The following is a 16,511-nucleotide window of genomic DNA, read 5'->3' as shown; positions in this document are numbered from 1 at the left end:
AGATCAGAGAACATACCTACTTTTATGTTACAATACAATTACAATAGCCACTGTTGGCTCTACGATGTGTTGCTGGTCGAGGATCTTGCTGCTTGAGTTGATGATAGTCTTGCTGTAGTAGTCTGCAATGGCAGATGTTGTTGTGGGTTTAAGGTTGTGGGGTTGATTCTTGAGGTAATTGAACTTGGTTATGTGAGTCTTTTTTTGTGGCAGAATACAGGTTACAGTTGCTGTTGGTCTGGATCTTTCTGAGGGTGGAGTAGGTTTGTTCTGCAAGAACTGATTGAAGCTGGTTTTGATGCTTTGCGAATGGCATCTCGGGTGAAGGACTTGGTTTTGCGATGGTGGCATATCCTCTCTATTACGAGGTGTTGTATGGCTTTCTGGAAGATAGTGCGTGCTGCTGGCGAGTTGACAGGGCTTCTTAGTTGTAGGCCTTTTGGTACGAGTTTGTTGTCTCTGCATCGCATCAAGAACATAAGGTGGTTGGATGATAAGATGCACTTGTTTTCCAGGTTGTTGAGTTGGTTTATGGTTGTGATTGCCATTTCTCCATGAAGACGATGAATAACTTCTTTGAGAGGCATTTAGAAGTTGGAGTTCTAAGTAAGGATGAAATATATGGATGAACATGCAAGTTCTTTATTACAATTAGGAGCGACGTTTTCAGTCTCCAAAAGATGACTGTAAATCAGCTCTATCAAACCACATCCGTGACAACCCAAGCCACAGCATCCAGTGGGACAAAGTAAAAGCCATCACCACCAACCTCAAAGACTTCAAAATCAGAAAACTACAAGAAGCCATCAACATCAAAAGACTCCAACTGTCAATCAACCGTGATCAAGGCTATTACATACCCCCCACCTGGTGTACCATGAACTCATCAAAGACCAGTCATAATTCTTTTGTTTATATTACTGGCTTCACCCTTTTGTGTATACTACTGACTTCACCAGTCACTATGTTTATTCTTTTCTGTAGATTATAAACAGGCTTCTCCACTTCAGTGTAACTACATCTTAAATCTACTCTATTATATAAACATTGCCACCTACCTGTATAAATACTTGTCAACCAGACTCTGTACATCGATTGCTTGACAACATTGATAGATCTACACCAAAATGTGGCTCCTAATTGTAATAAAGAAATTATTCATCCGTATATCTTATCCTTACTTAAATTAAAACAAGCAAAACTCTAAAATGGCATATGCATAGGGAATTCAGAAATTGAACAGCAACCAACATTTTCTACATCAGAACAGAACCATTATAACATCATAAATTAATACTAATTTAGGCAGAAGTTTCTGAGTGCTCACTCGCATGTTCTGATTAATGCTAACCACTACACATGGTCCTGTAAATTTGGCGAATAAACTGCAAGGTATTCCAACTTGAAATGATTTTGTTGATCAATACATAACATGAACCTTCATGATATACCAGGGATATATTTATCTAGATCTCCAAACTAGGTACCCTTGGCAGACAAATCCTGACAAAATGGGGGAAAACTGTAATTATGTAATTTTTTATATATAAAGTTTCAATTGTTTCTAATTTAACAGATATTTGAACTTTTCATTTTAAAACTGCGCTTAATGCAATAATTTAAAATAAAGCATTACCACCTGTTTCTCTTTATTATTCCTGTAATCAGTGTAATACAAGTCACAGCGATCAAGCCATCACATTAATTGGGAAAGTTTATGTCCCATTTGAAAACTGTTACTGACAGCTGCTGCAGACTCCAGGCCAAATATCAGTTTTGCAGCAGGTGCCTTTGCACCCACACAATGTACTCAAGTAACAAAAAGCCAAAACATACACAAGGAAGAATTGTGCTGCATTTCTGACAGCATCATTTAAAGAAACACCCAACAGATTACAATATCATGAAATTAAGACAAGTTTATTACATTCGTAGGCCCTATAAACCTTTTCCAGAAGTGTTTAAGTTTTGCAAATATAGCTGCTAATTTGGGTTGACTTCAATGGGTTAAAACGTTTAACGCAATAAATTCAAATCCAATTAGTATGATTAGCAGCTATTATGTTATCCTGATAATAATATCGTTTTGAATGGGGCTGGAGTTCTTCATGAGCACCTTGCAGTGTAATGCGGTTGTGAGTCAGCGACACATACTAAGAAACAAGCAAAATGTGATGTGGACCGACAGGCAGGTGGGAGTAAGATAATAACCTCCCTCTGGCAATCCCACCACAAGCTACACAGTTGCCAATTAGGAGGGCAGGTGCACTGCGGTCTCTTTTCTATCTTCACTTGATCACAGTCACATAGTCATTGATCACAGCAGGAAGTCACCAAGATTCTTACATAACCATAAGCAAACTATTATCAGTAACATCACATGTTTTTTCAGCATCTTTGTTGTCTTATCAGTGAAGATAGCACACAAATTGCCTGGATCACAAAATGCTAAGGTATTCCAACCAACATAGTTCCCCAAAGTACCTGCAACATGTAGTAGACCCCGCACCTCTATCTACCTGCAACAACCTGCCGTAGACAACACACCTGTGTTTACCTGCAACAACCTGCCGTAGACAACACACCTGTGTCTGCCTGCAACAACCTGCCGTAGACAACACACCTGTGTCTACCTGCAACAACCTGCAGTAGACAACACACCTGTGTCTACCTGCAACAACCTGCCGTAGACAACACACCTGTGTCTACCTGCAACAACCTGCCGTAGACAACACACCTGTGTCTACCTGCAACAACCTGCAGTAGACAACACACCTGTGTCTACCTGCAACAACCTGCCGTAGACAACACACCTGTGTCTACCTGCAACAACCTACAGTAGACAACACACCTGTGTCTACCTGTGTCTACCTGCAACAACCTGCCGTAGACAACACACCTGTGTCTACCTGCAACAACCTGCCGTAGACAACACACCTGTGTCTACCTGCAACAACCTGCAGTAGACAACACACCTGTGTCTACCTGCAACAACCTGCCGTAGACAACACACCTGTGTCTACCTGCAACAACCTACAGTAGACAACACACCTGTGTCTACCTGTGTCTACCTGCAACAACCTGCCGTAGACAACACACCTGTGTCTACCTGCAACAACCTGCCGTAGACAACACACCTGTGTCTACCTGCAACAACCTGCCGTAGACAACACACCTGTATCTACCTGCAACAACCTGCCGTAGACAACACACCTGTGTCTACCTGCAACAACCTGCCGTAGACAACACACCTGTGTCTACCTGCAACAACCTGCAGTAGACAACACACCTGTGTCTACCTGCAACAACCTGCCGTAGACAACACACCTGTGTCTACCTGCAACAACCTGCCGTAGACAACACACCTGTGTCTACCTGCAACAACCTGTAGCTACAGCAGTTATCGTGGTCAGGTGCAAACATTGAGGAGTCAACACAGCCCATCATGAGGCCAACACACTGCTAGCAGGATAGGACAGTTTAGGCATATTTACAACTAACTCCTAGCACAAACAGAATGCAAAAACAACACAGGGCTTCACCAGCAGACATGGTGATCTTGATTATTTGACAGAACTTTACCTGACCTACAGGAAATCCAATGTTGTGGTAGCAGGGCCTCAAACATGGCCAAAACAACACAACTAATTATGAGGCATACGTTGCAAACAACTAAAATTCCAGGGGTTGATTTAACTGCCGGCCTGTTGGCCCGGACCAGTTAAAATAACAAAGGGCTTGCTAAAAAGTAAAGTAGATCATGTTAGTCAAAATTTCACTCTTCTCCATATATGTTTAATTTTCTTAATTGGACACTACTTGTGAATCATGTAATTTTGAGGAGAACATATTTAGGGGGAATGTCTTTTGAATTGCTAACTCAAAGGACGATATAGGGCGATCATCTTGGTGCAATGACAACCAGTTGTTTACACATCTTTATTGCTCATAAATCACCACAAAATGAGGCAAATGGAAGCCAAGATTTAATCTAAGAGTGCAGGAAAAGGCATTTTTAGCGGTGAGGAGTTCTCAAATGTTCAGAGCCCCTCCAGGTGGCTTCATGACCACAGGTTCAGCCACTTTGAAGCCTCAACCATTTAGTTGTAGGCCAGTAATTTGGGAGAAGGGAAAGTAACTTTTAAAAGGAGCAAGCCCTGCCGGCTACATACAAATTTGTTGTTAAATTTACCCCTGATTGCGCTTGAAAGAATTAGTTAAAAGTAACCTGTCATCCATCCACTATCTTCTATTTAAAGCATATATTGTGCAAATTTACCACGGCATTCAACATGTTCATTATTAGCTGTTAAGTAAAGTTAGAATAATCCTTTCAAAGTAATAATAAAAGTGTTAATGAATACTTCTGAAAATATGCCAGAAAAAAACCATGTCCTCTAAAAGATGAAATATCACCAGTTATTGTGGTTTCTTTAATAACATCAGCACACTAATGCTGACAGACAATGAATGATGACTGGATGAAGGTAACTACTGCTGTATCATCTGCTTCTCCATCAGATTGCATCATTTTACATAGATTATTACCTACAACATGAACAATCATGTATCATGGCAGCAGCAGAAATGGGTACCAGAATGTACACAACCCTAGCAATGTTGAATGTACACTACATCAGGGTGTGCAAGCACTGGCAGCTGCTTTATACAGTTTTATGTGACACACTGCGCTTCTCTCCTGGCACATTCAGCACACACACGACACAGCAAGTGAAAGAAGGCTTTGTAAGTCTGCACCAAGACTAACATTGCTGTCTGAATTGGTTGCATGAATTACTTCCTTACTAAACAGCCTGCACAATGTAAGACAATATCTCAAATATATGTCTTTAATATCAGGTTATCATGGTTACAGTGATAATGAAATGATGACAGGAGATTCAAGCTGGACAAAGCAAACATTTTCAAGATAACATTTCTATTGCTTTCTGCAGAAGATACGATAGAATGTCAAATACATTTATGCTCTTGTCAAAATTCAGTTTCAAGAACCATTAAAATATTTCCACTGAACTCATGACAACAGCAATACATTTCTTCACCTTCTACATACATATAAATAGTAGCAAATGAGATATAATGTGTATAGGTGTTCAGCCCTACACCAATTATATAATTGATCAGAAGACCTGATGTTACTAAAGACTGATGGGTACCCTGTGTGTAATCTTAACAAAACACTGTTTACAAATATGTGGATACGAGACATCTGCCTGATATGGTGCCATGTTAGAAGTACATAGTGAATATATAATTATGGGTGTGGCTGTCAGGAATTTTCTGTACATCTATTGTATTAAATTCCCCAACAAGTCATTTTTCAGATTTGTATTCCCTTGAACAAAGTATTACATATCCATAAGATGCCTGTATAGTATGTCTGGTGGAGTTTTGTGCCTTTTGATACAACAAAATGGGGACAATTGATAAATGTTTGTGTTACTAATTACAATAATGTAACTTTGCAATCTGATGAATGACAATATGTGTAAGTTACTGTAATATAACCTGTACACTTATAAAGAGTAGTAACCTTACCAGAGCCCTACTGTTGAAATGGACAAATATAGCTATGTACATTGACTAAGAAGTGAGGTATTTCCTAGTTCTTTCGATCAGTGATCAGGTGGTCTTTATCATTGGGGCGTGGACCTCTCGTTTAGAAACCACGCAACTGCATGGTCTAGTGTAAGTAACCAGAAAATATACTAGTAATGTAGCAAGACAGGCAAATACAATGTCTTACCTTGGACAGTGAGTTTGGACAAGTGATGATGGTCAACGAAATATCGTGACATGTACTAACACCTGAACCGGTACAGTGTCGCGTCAAAGCCGAGACTGTATCCCTCCGCCCTCACCTGGCAAAATAGTCCCCGCAAAACGACATCTCTTTAAGGTGAAACTTTATACATTGAATATGATGCTTGTATATGTTAGGTATGACAGATAGATGTTGATTTGTTAGTGGTTAATATTATATTGAATTGGACTGAACTTCTGGGGTTACTTGCTGAAAAGTTACCAGTTTTCATCGACAGGTGAGTTGTGACGTCATCTCAAGGACAGCTTGATCTGAACCGGAAATTATGTACCATCATTGCTGCACCGCCAATTTCAAATGAAATGTACATAAATGTATATCCTGTGTGTGTGTGTGTGTGTGTGTGTGTGCGTGTGTGCGTGCGGGCAGTATATCCCGCATTATAGATTATATTACGAACACCTTTACTTACAGTTTCAGTTTGGATTATAAATATTCATTTGCGTGCAAAATCCATAATGATCAGTTGCACCTGTGGTAGGTTCTCTAAAGTAGTGTTAAATCTAGTGATCGAATTCTAAACAGAAATATATTCCCTAATGGGAGATCAGAAAAAGAAACCAGAATAGCGCGACTGTAGGCTAAGGCTATACGTGAAAGTTATATATTTCCTTTTGGATTGGTGGAATTTTAGAAGCTTTAGTATCAACGACGTCAGAGCTAACTTATGGATGTCAAACTTGACAATAAATATTGTTATATTCAGGTCAGATAACCCATAATGTCATGTTGTAGTCATGGGTGACCTTAATGCTAGAACCAGTTGTCGCCTTGATTATATCGTAAATGATGATTCCACACATCTACCCATCGATGATGACGTTAACTATGTGGAAGATAGTAACTTTTTACCTAGGTCTTCACGGGATAGCATTATTTATAAAAGAGGCCATGCCCTATGAGACTTCTGCAAACTCAAAGGCCTTAGAATTTGTAATGGGCGAATAGGTGAAGATTGGTACTTACATGTTATGCTAACAACGGCCAAAGTGTGGTAGACTATGGTCTAGCGACTGAACATTCCTTCCCAATGTGACATTCGCATTAGAATTTACAATAATAAATGAGAAATGTGAAGAAAAAAACACCAAAAAGTCGACTATATTGGAAAGAAGAGTTGAAAACAAACTTTAATCATAAATGGAACACTATACCAGTTTGTAAAATTAGTGAATTCTCATATAATCTTGCCAATTGTACAACAAGAGCTCTAGCTTCATTTGTAAACATTATGGCAGCCTGTGCTGAAGGCTGTAGAGTTCCTCAGTCAAGCTTACGTAGAAGTGATGATAGAAGGGGAGGTAACTGGTACGACAAGGAATGTGTTGAAGCACGAGCCGATGCACGCAGATGGTTGCGTGCATTTCATGCCTCCAACAGTTAAGTTGATGGACAGCTATATTCATCGGCATGGAAATACTATAAAGAAATTTGTGTAACTAAATCACAGTATTACAGATCAGTTTTGGTGGAAAAACTGGTGTCTTCTATAGAAATAAGTAATAATAAAATATGTTGGTCTTTAGTCTCAAAAAGGACTTGTGCCCCCTTTAGAAATGTATCTGTTAATCACTGGATTAAACATTTCGAGTCAGTGTTTCAAGGTAGCCGAGAAAGTGCAGATTGTGTTGAGTTCTATAAATTTGTAGATGGCTTTGTTAACTCCATTGGTGATGAGTTGATAGAAAATACAGTTATTCCCGAAAGTGAGCTAGACACTGTTATTACTCAAGAGAAATTGGTACACGCTCTTGGAGATATGAAGTGTGGTAAAGCTCCTGGTTATAGTGGATTTCTTTAAGAATGACCCACCTAAATGTCTGGACATGTTAATATTACAATTATTTAATGCAATATTCATAAGTGGCTCTTATCCAGATCAGTGGTCTTATGGCGTTATACTTCCTATCTTTAAGAAAGGTAACCCAAATGATCCCTCAAACTATAGACCTATTACACTTTTAGAGGTAGCAGGCAAAATTTTTGCAAAAAATGTTTGTAACAGACTTACAAAGTGGTCTGCTCTTAAACATCTTATAACGAGCAAGCAGGTTTTAGAAAGGGATTCCAAACTTGCGACAATATCTTTATTGTATATACATTATTAGATAAATATCTGACTCTAAAACGCGACAGGATATATGGTGCCTTTATATACTAGCCACATAAAGAAACTGTGCACGGAGAAAATATATTCTGGATTGAAATTCAACACAGCAAGAACAAAATGATGCAGACACTGTAGCAGCTGAATGATCGGACCATAAGAAAATGTCAACGGGACCTGAGCAACATCTGTTACGATGACGTCAGATCAAAATGGAGTAGGGGGTCATACGACGAAGTCACAAAGTCAATAACGGGTATGACCACCCTGTGCGTGAATCACAGCAGTGCATCGGCGACGCATGGAGTCCACCAAATGGGCATGGAAGGCCTGGGGAATGGCCTGCCATATCCTCCTCAAATCCTGTGCCAAGTCACGGACGTTATCTGGAGGATGTGGAAGAAGACGCAGACGGCGCTCCATTTCATCCCACACATGCTCTATTGGGGGAGAGATCTGGAGAAATTGCAGGCCATGGCAGTAACATGACATTGTTATGGTGAAGGAAATCCATTGCGACCCTAGCCGTGTGAGGACGAGCGTTGTCCTGTTGAAATGTTAATCCCGGGGCATGACTTTGCAGGAAAGGAATGACCACAGGCCTCAGAATCTGATCTCTGTTGCCAACACCGGTGAGATTGCCCTGAACAACCACCAAAGGGGTTCGGTACCGTGCTGTTATCCCACCCCAAATCATCACAGAGCCACCTCCAAAACGATTCCTCTCCACAATACAGTTGCGTGCATAACGTTCTCCAAAACGCCGGTAGACACGTTGGCGCCTGTCACTGTGGGAAATGTTGAACCTCGATTCATCTGTAAAGACATTTCTCCACCATATTCGAGGTTGGCGAACATGATTTCGACACCATCTTAGACGGTTGACTCGATGACGGTGTGTCAGGATGGGACGTATGGCAGGGCGTCGTGGTCGAATCCCGTACTGACGTAAACGATTCCTGACAGTGTTGGGATGAATACGGCGCAGTCCAGGAATTGTCTTTGACTTCGTTACTGCCGTTTGAAACCTGTGTCGGAGATGTGTCACTCGAATCCATCTGTCCTGTCTTGGCGTCGTTACTCGGGGACGTCCTGAACGTGGGTGGTCGGCAACGTCATTTGTGTTCTGATAACGCCTCACCAATGCCGATATCGTGTTACGATGGCATTGGAAATGTGTTGCCACCTGTTGTTGCCTCATTCCCACTCGGATCATTCCAATGGCTTCATGACGCTGTGCAGCTGTCAATCTTGGCATGATTTGCTTGTGATATGCTTGTGTCTGCGCCTGAGAAGTTTTGAATTTTTGAATGACCACAGATCATGCTTTCCAAAGTGACAGCGAATTTTGAGTTGCACATGCTGTGTACAGATGCACGTGCAGTAACACATTGCACGTCCATAGGCCCCCATCAATGACGTCATATCGCATGGCACGTGCATGAGCGTTTGAATGTCTCCAATTATTGCTGTGTTCAAACCTATATTTCATATATGGACGGTGTGCCCTTATATCTATATTTTCTCCGTGCAGTTTCTTTATGTGGCTAGTATTTGAAAGGAGCGCTCGACTCTGTGTATAGGAATGGCTTACTCTTCAAATTGTGGAAAGGAGGTGTTAATGGTCGAATGTTTAGATTAATTCGTAGTATAAACTGACGGGCAAAAGAAACTATACCAACATTGATTTGGTGTTGACAACATTATCAAATATATCACAAAAATGTAGTGCTGCGAGTTGGAAAGAAAATTTTATTCTCAGCACTCCGATGAGTGTTGACTACTTTTTCGTGGCTCGCGGGCGCTTTTGTGAATCGGTTCCCTGATGTTAATAATCAGCGCTCTCTGTACATTTGAACTGACTTATCCAATGTAGCTTGTATAATGGGCCGGTGGTCCCTTTACGGAATAAACGCATTCGCATTCGCATATGGATGTCAACTTCCCTAATCTTGTCTTCATTGTGACATTTCGATCTGTTCCGACACAGGTGCTCATACCGGCCTTTATCAAGATTAGTTTTTTTAAGACTAGATTATTTTATTGTCGTGTCACACGATGTAGTGGAATTTGTTTATCGTACAATAAAATACTGCACGGAGAATAAACCATGAGGGACCTTCCTACGATTAATTTAGAGTCGCCACTTTGTTCACCACTCATATACACAATCATCTTCCTGAGGCAAGAGAGTTAACTGACTTTAAAAGTCCAGTTTCCACCCTTGCCAAACTAGTCTTGAATTACTGGGCTCGACCGTTGCGCCCCCAGTGGCTATTACCAATTGTGTCCCTTCTAAGCCTCTCCTATGGACCAATCAGATTCCACCTCTCGTATCACTTGCGTTTGCTTCAAAAAAACGTAACTCCATAATACCCGCCTAGTTCGGCAAGGGTGGAAACTGGACTTTTATAGTCAGTTAACTCCTTTGCCTCGGGAAGATGAGATACCCATTGCCCGGCGTTTAATTGAGGCCCGGCCTTTATTCGAGGTCAGGCGTTTAATCGACGAAATAGGGTAAAAGATTTTAACAGAATATCAAGGATTTATGTTTTATAGCCTCAGCTTCAATGTAATCATACCACACGATTAACAGCCGCCTCGGTCTCCTCACACGATATGTATCGAGAAGACTCGTGTCAACATGGGTAAACGGAGTGCCGCCATTAGCAGCAACATCTACAATTTTCTGGAAAATGGGTCTCATCAAATATGCCGTGTGCAGCATTATTCAAAGACTGATAGTCTAGCTTCCATGAACACAGGCCTCCTGAACTACTTCCCGTGGCATTCAGCTGCGTTTTGCATAAGCTATACCAAGTACCCATTGTTTTCCAAACTTCACGGCTCTCCGTAGGTTAATATTCATGCAAAATTCACTGGCTGATACATTGACGAAGCAACCTGCTTTTCGTTTAGATATATCTCATACTTTATACTTTTCTTTCATTGGGAGGTTTACAATTAATTAAGCCATTCCCGTTCTGAAGAGATTGTACAAATATGTGTTATCCCAAATATAACATTTGTTACATTTAACTACTTTCTAAATGACATTGTGTGTTCATAGCATTCATAACATTGTGAGCTGGCGATTTGGTATCTCACTCTGGAAGTTCGGGTTCTAATCCCGGACGGAACTCTACCCATAAAAGTACGCGAATCTGTACTTTACTCAGAAAGTGCAGATTATAGATCTGCATAAATTATTTTTGTCATTACACTTTCTTTGTGAAGTACAGATTCTTGTACAGAATGTTTTTTGAAGGAATCCAATCAGGGATTCCTACCCACGCTCTCAGCTGGAACCGCCTAATCGCCAGGTCACAAAATCAGCGACTTAACACCCTCGGCCACCGAGGCTTCCACAACCCAAAAATCCTAAATCTAACAACTGTTAGATTTGTACGAGATGTCACCACATAATCGTCCGTTGATCACACTGTATTAACGGAGGTGAAGTCATGCTTACCAACACGGCCGTTTAACATGTATAGATTAGATTACATTAAAAAGTACAAAAACATATCACCATGTGAGTTTTCTGAAACGCTATGAGTAGTTGAGGACAGCGCTACAGAACCGCTCCTGGCTTCTGATTGGTCGAGAGGATCACGTGACCTCTGTGACGTCACTTCCGGTCACGTGACCTGCGTAGTGCATGATGGGTCCTGCGTGCGCATCCAAGATGGCGGCACATCCGTTTCCGGTGGCATGCGCACCTCCAAGATGGCTACGCATCCGTTTCCGGTGGCGTGCGCCTCCAAGATGGCGGCGCATCAGTTTCCGGTGGTGCGCGCCTCCAAGATGGCGTCGCATCCGTTTCCGGTGGCGTGCGCATCCCCAAGAGGGCGTCGCATCCGTTTCCGGGGAGGAGGGAGGGGAAAAACCCAGAGAAGCGGTCGTAAAAGGTGAACAAGATCGACATGGTTGTTGTTCTTTGGTTGTTCTAAAAATAGGAAAGGCGGTGGTGGTGAAGGGAGGGAGGAGGAGGAGGGGGGTTCATTGTTTGGGGGTTTGAGGGTCGTCAAAGCAAAGGATGAAAGCGTTCTTTCGGGAGAGATGGGTGGCCCTGAAAAGGGCCGTTTTGATGATTACATGCAGGTGCACGCACCGGTGCAAAGGCACGGGTTGATTGTCATTTGGCGTCTTACAGGACACTTACTGGTGTAAGTTAAACGACGCATGTAGGTATCCTTCAAGATGGTCTTGCAATAAACGAATTGGAAAGTCCCATCCCATGCCCTTGTACCATGGACATACACTGGCAGACATCCTTGGCATCTGCCGCATTGCCATGGTGGAGACAATGGGGGTGATGTTATCATCTCAGTAGAAATCGGCTCTAGATCCCAGTTTTCTGATTTCTTTTCCATGTTGTTGCTGCTGCTGCTGATTTTTTTTTTAAATAGATTTTACAAGTGGCACTGATCCACTCGAATGGTTGTTTTATAGGAGAGGCACTGACACCCTGCTTCCTGTTGGTTCCCCAGGCAGCAGCTCCGATTGGTTCGTTCTGGTGCCTGGCCTGCACCTCGGTTTTCCAAATCGACCCGACCCCTGTGTTTCTTTTCCATAGGAAATGGATTTTACCATGGGAGAGAAAGCACAACCCCGGTTCGGCCATTCAGAGCCCAGCATGGTCCGAGCGCCGCCTCTGATTGGTCGACAACCCAGGCTTCTGATTGGTCAGATTTCGATCCGTTTTTTTTCTTGGGTAGCCTTGTTATTTTTTTTAGGTAGACGGTCGTCTGAATGCTAAAGGTGGACCGTCATAGGTAGGCATGAACGTGGGAATGCCTACGTGATGTACGTTGTGTCACCCCCATGCAAATCGGAATGTCATGTGTGTGTGTGTGTGTGTGTGTGTGTCTTCAAACAGACGTTGATCCATAGAAGGATGATGCCATGCCTACGTGATGTACGTCATGTTGCCAGGCACACGTGGTGTTTCACGCGTGTCTTTATGCAAAACTTGATGTCATGTGTGTGTGTGTGTGACTACAAACATAGATTTAGTATTGAGATGGATAGAGAAAGATCGATACACATGCGTGACGTTTGCACACGTGATGTACTTCATGTCGTGTACTTCAAATTATTATTATTATTTAATGATACCGAGGTGTTGACACTCGTGTAGGTCTACAGACGTACTGTGACACGTGTTTTCATTCACACGTGTTGTTTGACTCGTGTTTCCATGCACACGTGGTGTACTATGTATCTCTATTTATATATTTATATATCTATTTATTTGATTTTGAGACGTACCATGGTGGTGGTGGTGTCACGCGTAGATGTGTGCCTCAAAGAGGTCTAGGGGGAGGGTGTGGGTTCTTTGTTTTGGATTGTTGTTGTTTGGGTTGGCAAAGCAAAAGGATGAAAGTTGTCATTTGGGTGAGATGGGTGGCCTTGAAAAGGGCCGTTTTGGGGAAGAAAAACTTTTCTGCTGCTGTCCAAGATGAAACATTATGTCCCATCTTATTGCAAGACAAGGATCGTCGAAGCGGTACTTGTTGCCATCTGGGTATGTCATCTGGGTGCCCTACGTGGCACCACTTGTGGGTCCAACAAAGAAAAAACAAAACAAAGCTTGTTGGTAACAGGAACTTGAACGGGAACTTGAACGGGAACTTGAACGGGAACTTGAACAGGAACGCAGGACACGGGAAACGTCCTCCTAGGCAGCTGGTCATGCTACGTCATTCGTGTACCTCTGGTTCACATTCTCCTCGCAGAGATAGCGCAGTTGTAGCTTTTTGTTGTGTTTCACCAGACCGGTTAGCTTGAGGTAGTCGCAGTCTGGGGACCACTTGTGATGTGTCACCCAAAGATCGTCGTGGGACGCCCATTGTCTCAGCCGCACCCCACACTGGAAACAGCATACGCCATCGGCACCCTGAGTGTAGACAAAGCCCGCATGGGCCATCTCTTCAGCAGTCTGATACATTTGCGTTGGCCACGCCTCAAATGAAACGAGCCTTCTTTCAAAGCGTAGATAATAGTGATGGCGTGCGGCTGAGCAGTGACAATGCATCCTCTGCATCCGTACTCTTACTCCAACATCCACGAGTATCTGCACTATCCGTCACCACGTCTCCGTCACCACGTCTCCGTCACACGTCTTTGTCTCAGCCATTCTTGCTGCTGCTGCTGCTGCTACTGCTACTGATGATGAGGATTTCTTTTTTATCACAAGTGACACTGACCCACTCGAATCCACTCTTGTTTTATAGGAGAAGAACCAGATAAAAAATTATTGCTTCCTGGTTGGTCCAAAACGCAGAGCACTGATTGGTCCATTCCGGTGCCTGGCCTGCACCTCGGTTTTCTAAAACGACCCGACCCTTGTGTTTCTTTTCCATAGGAAATGGATTTTACCATGGGAGAGAATGCACAACTCGGCTCAGGTGCTTTCTTCTGATTGGTCGGTGCCGTCTTCTGATTGGTTGACAACCCAAGCCTCTGATTGGTCAGATTTCGATCCTGTTTGGGGAAGGATTGTCTATAAATCAGACGTTCAGTCCATCTTATAGTACAGACGTTCATCAGACACGCATCGCTATCATGACGAGCAACCAAAGTTTGCCCTATCGTTTGGAGAGGAAAGATACCACACGCTCCAGACGATAAAGGACTGCTAATTATACGTATTGTTTGACTTTCAACCCAGACTACTTGGACACCGTACCACCGGAACGCGTTCCCATGGAACTGCCAGCTTTATTTGACAGGGTGATCGATGACTTTTATCAACAGATGTCAGGTCAGAAGGGAGATCGTATTGGTCTAGGTATCGATCATCCCGCTTTGAACACCCCCATACGGATTCCCTTTCGTCGCTTTGAAGATCTCCATGGGCTAGATAGTTTGAATGCCGTGGAAAAAGTCCAACAGTCCAACAAAGCCCTGAACATCGATGCCACCATGGTTGTGACTTTGTACATGTAGCAGATCCTGATAGGATAGTATCAGGCAGTGGCCGTCATCAACTGAAAAACGTGATTGGACTTGAAGCCTTTTTAACACGCAAAAAAGGCCATTGTACGGATCAAGAACGAAGATCAATCCTGGTGGGCACGGGCCCTGGTGATGGCACAGCATTATGCCCAGAAGCCCTACCCTCTGACCCCAAAATGGTCAGCCCAGCGAGTGAGACTGACGAGAACGGATCGGGTCGACGTTCAAGGCATACGGGCACGGGACTTGTTTCGACGCCTTGGCCTGCCTGAAGGTCCCTGTCAAGGCCTGGACGACCTAGCAGGCGTGGGACGCGCCTTGGCCCACCTGAATTATCAACTGAAAGTCTACAGTCAAGAGGTGGACCAGAGACTGTTGTACAAGTGTGATGAGGCTCCACCCCACGCCACTGTGCTGCATTTATACCATCATGATCAGCACTACCATGTCATCACTTCCATGCCAGCTTTTCACGCGTCTAACCATTACTGCGAACACTGCGACCAACGTTACGACCATCCCGAAAAACATTGCTGCACCAAGCAATACCGCTGTCACTGCTGCCTCCACTCTAGCTATTGCGGACCCAAGGAAGAGCACGGGATCCCCTGATTGACATGTCAACGTACGTTCCCAAATCAACAGTGTTACACCGACATCTCCAGTCACCGTCAGAGGGAAAACCCAGCGCCTGTCAATCGATTCACAGGTGTCCGACCTGTTTTTAGCTGGTCCGCATCTTGGAGACCCCCATGGCTCACCACTAGTGCTCAGATGAAGAACATCCCTGCTTGGTGTGCCGAGAACCCATGACCCCAGACCATCGCTGTTACATGACGCCTCTCCGTGAAGAAAACGAGGCTGAGGAGGGGGAGGAAGAGGCGGAAGAGGGGGAAGAGGAACAACATCACATACGAGACAATGTCCAATACGTCTTCTACGATTTTGAATGCATGCATGACACGGGGGAACACATTCCAAATTTGTGGGTGGTGCAGTTAGGATGTGGACGGTGCATCAGTGAAGTGAGCAAGGACTTGTGCGAACACTGTCCATGGAGAGAAGAAGGGTATGGTCCCAGCGGTGAGATCGTGTTTCGAGGCCCCATTACGCGACATGATGTGTGTATGTGGTTGACCACGCTGGCTGAAAAACCCAAGAAGAAGAAGAAGAACCAAGAGGAAGAGGAGGGCAGCACACGCAAGGGGACAACAGCACGCCTGGGGAAAAGAAAACGGTATGGAACCCCCTCAAGAAACCACTCTTCAAAAACGTCGACGACATTCATCACCCCAGCAGGAGGAAGAGGAATCAGTAGAAGGGGAAGATGTCATGGAAGTGGAGAAAACAAAGAAGACAAAGAACAAGAGCACCACCACGACAGTCCAGAAGGAGGATCGCATTTATGTGACGGCCCATAATGCATGATCGTATGATATACACTTGATCCTGAAGGGCCCCTTCTGGTGAAACTCCCCACCAAGATTGGAAATGGTCTACAAATTTTGCAAGGAGAACTTTTAGCCTACTGCCAGAGCGATGTGGACATTTTGAGACGTGGATGCGCCGACTTCCGACAGAACGCCATCAACTGGC

The 16,511-nt window shown here is 43.4% G+C and overlaps 1 protein-coding gene across 4 annotated transcripts in view; it reads right to left on the bottom strand.

The window, feature by feature from the left end:
• The window catches only part of LOC139474818 (unconventional myosin-VI-like), a 126,172-nt gene extending 120,095 nt beyond the window's left edge, over positions 1 to 6,077 (bottom strand). For 3 of the 4 annotated variants that reach the window (XM_071257943.1, XM_071257946.1, XM_071257947.1), the window contains exon 1: positions 5,768 to 6,017. The gene's annotated coding sequence lies outside the window, so the exon portion shown is untranslated. Of the gene's footprint in view, positions 1 to 5,767; positions 6,018 to 6,046 lie in introns of those variants that run through there. The other variant, XM_071257944.1, reaches the window with a different exon arrangement.
• Positions 6,078 to 16,511: the final 10,434 nt, after the last annotated feature.

The sequence above is a fragment of the Haliotis cracherodii genome, unplaced genomic scaffold (assembly GCF_022045235.1).
Source record: "Haliotis cracherodii isolate W230 unplaced genomic scaffold, xgHalCrac1.p SCAF_3, whole genome shotgun sequence".
Taxonomy (NCBI): domain Eukaryota; kingdom Metazoa; phylum Mollusca; class Gastropoda; order Lepetellida; family Haliotidae; genus Haliotis; species Haliotis cracherodii.
The sequence above is the reverse complement of the archived record's forward strand: the minus strand, read 5'-3'. Positions and strand labels throughout refer to the sequence as shown.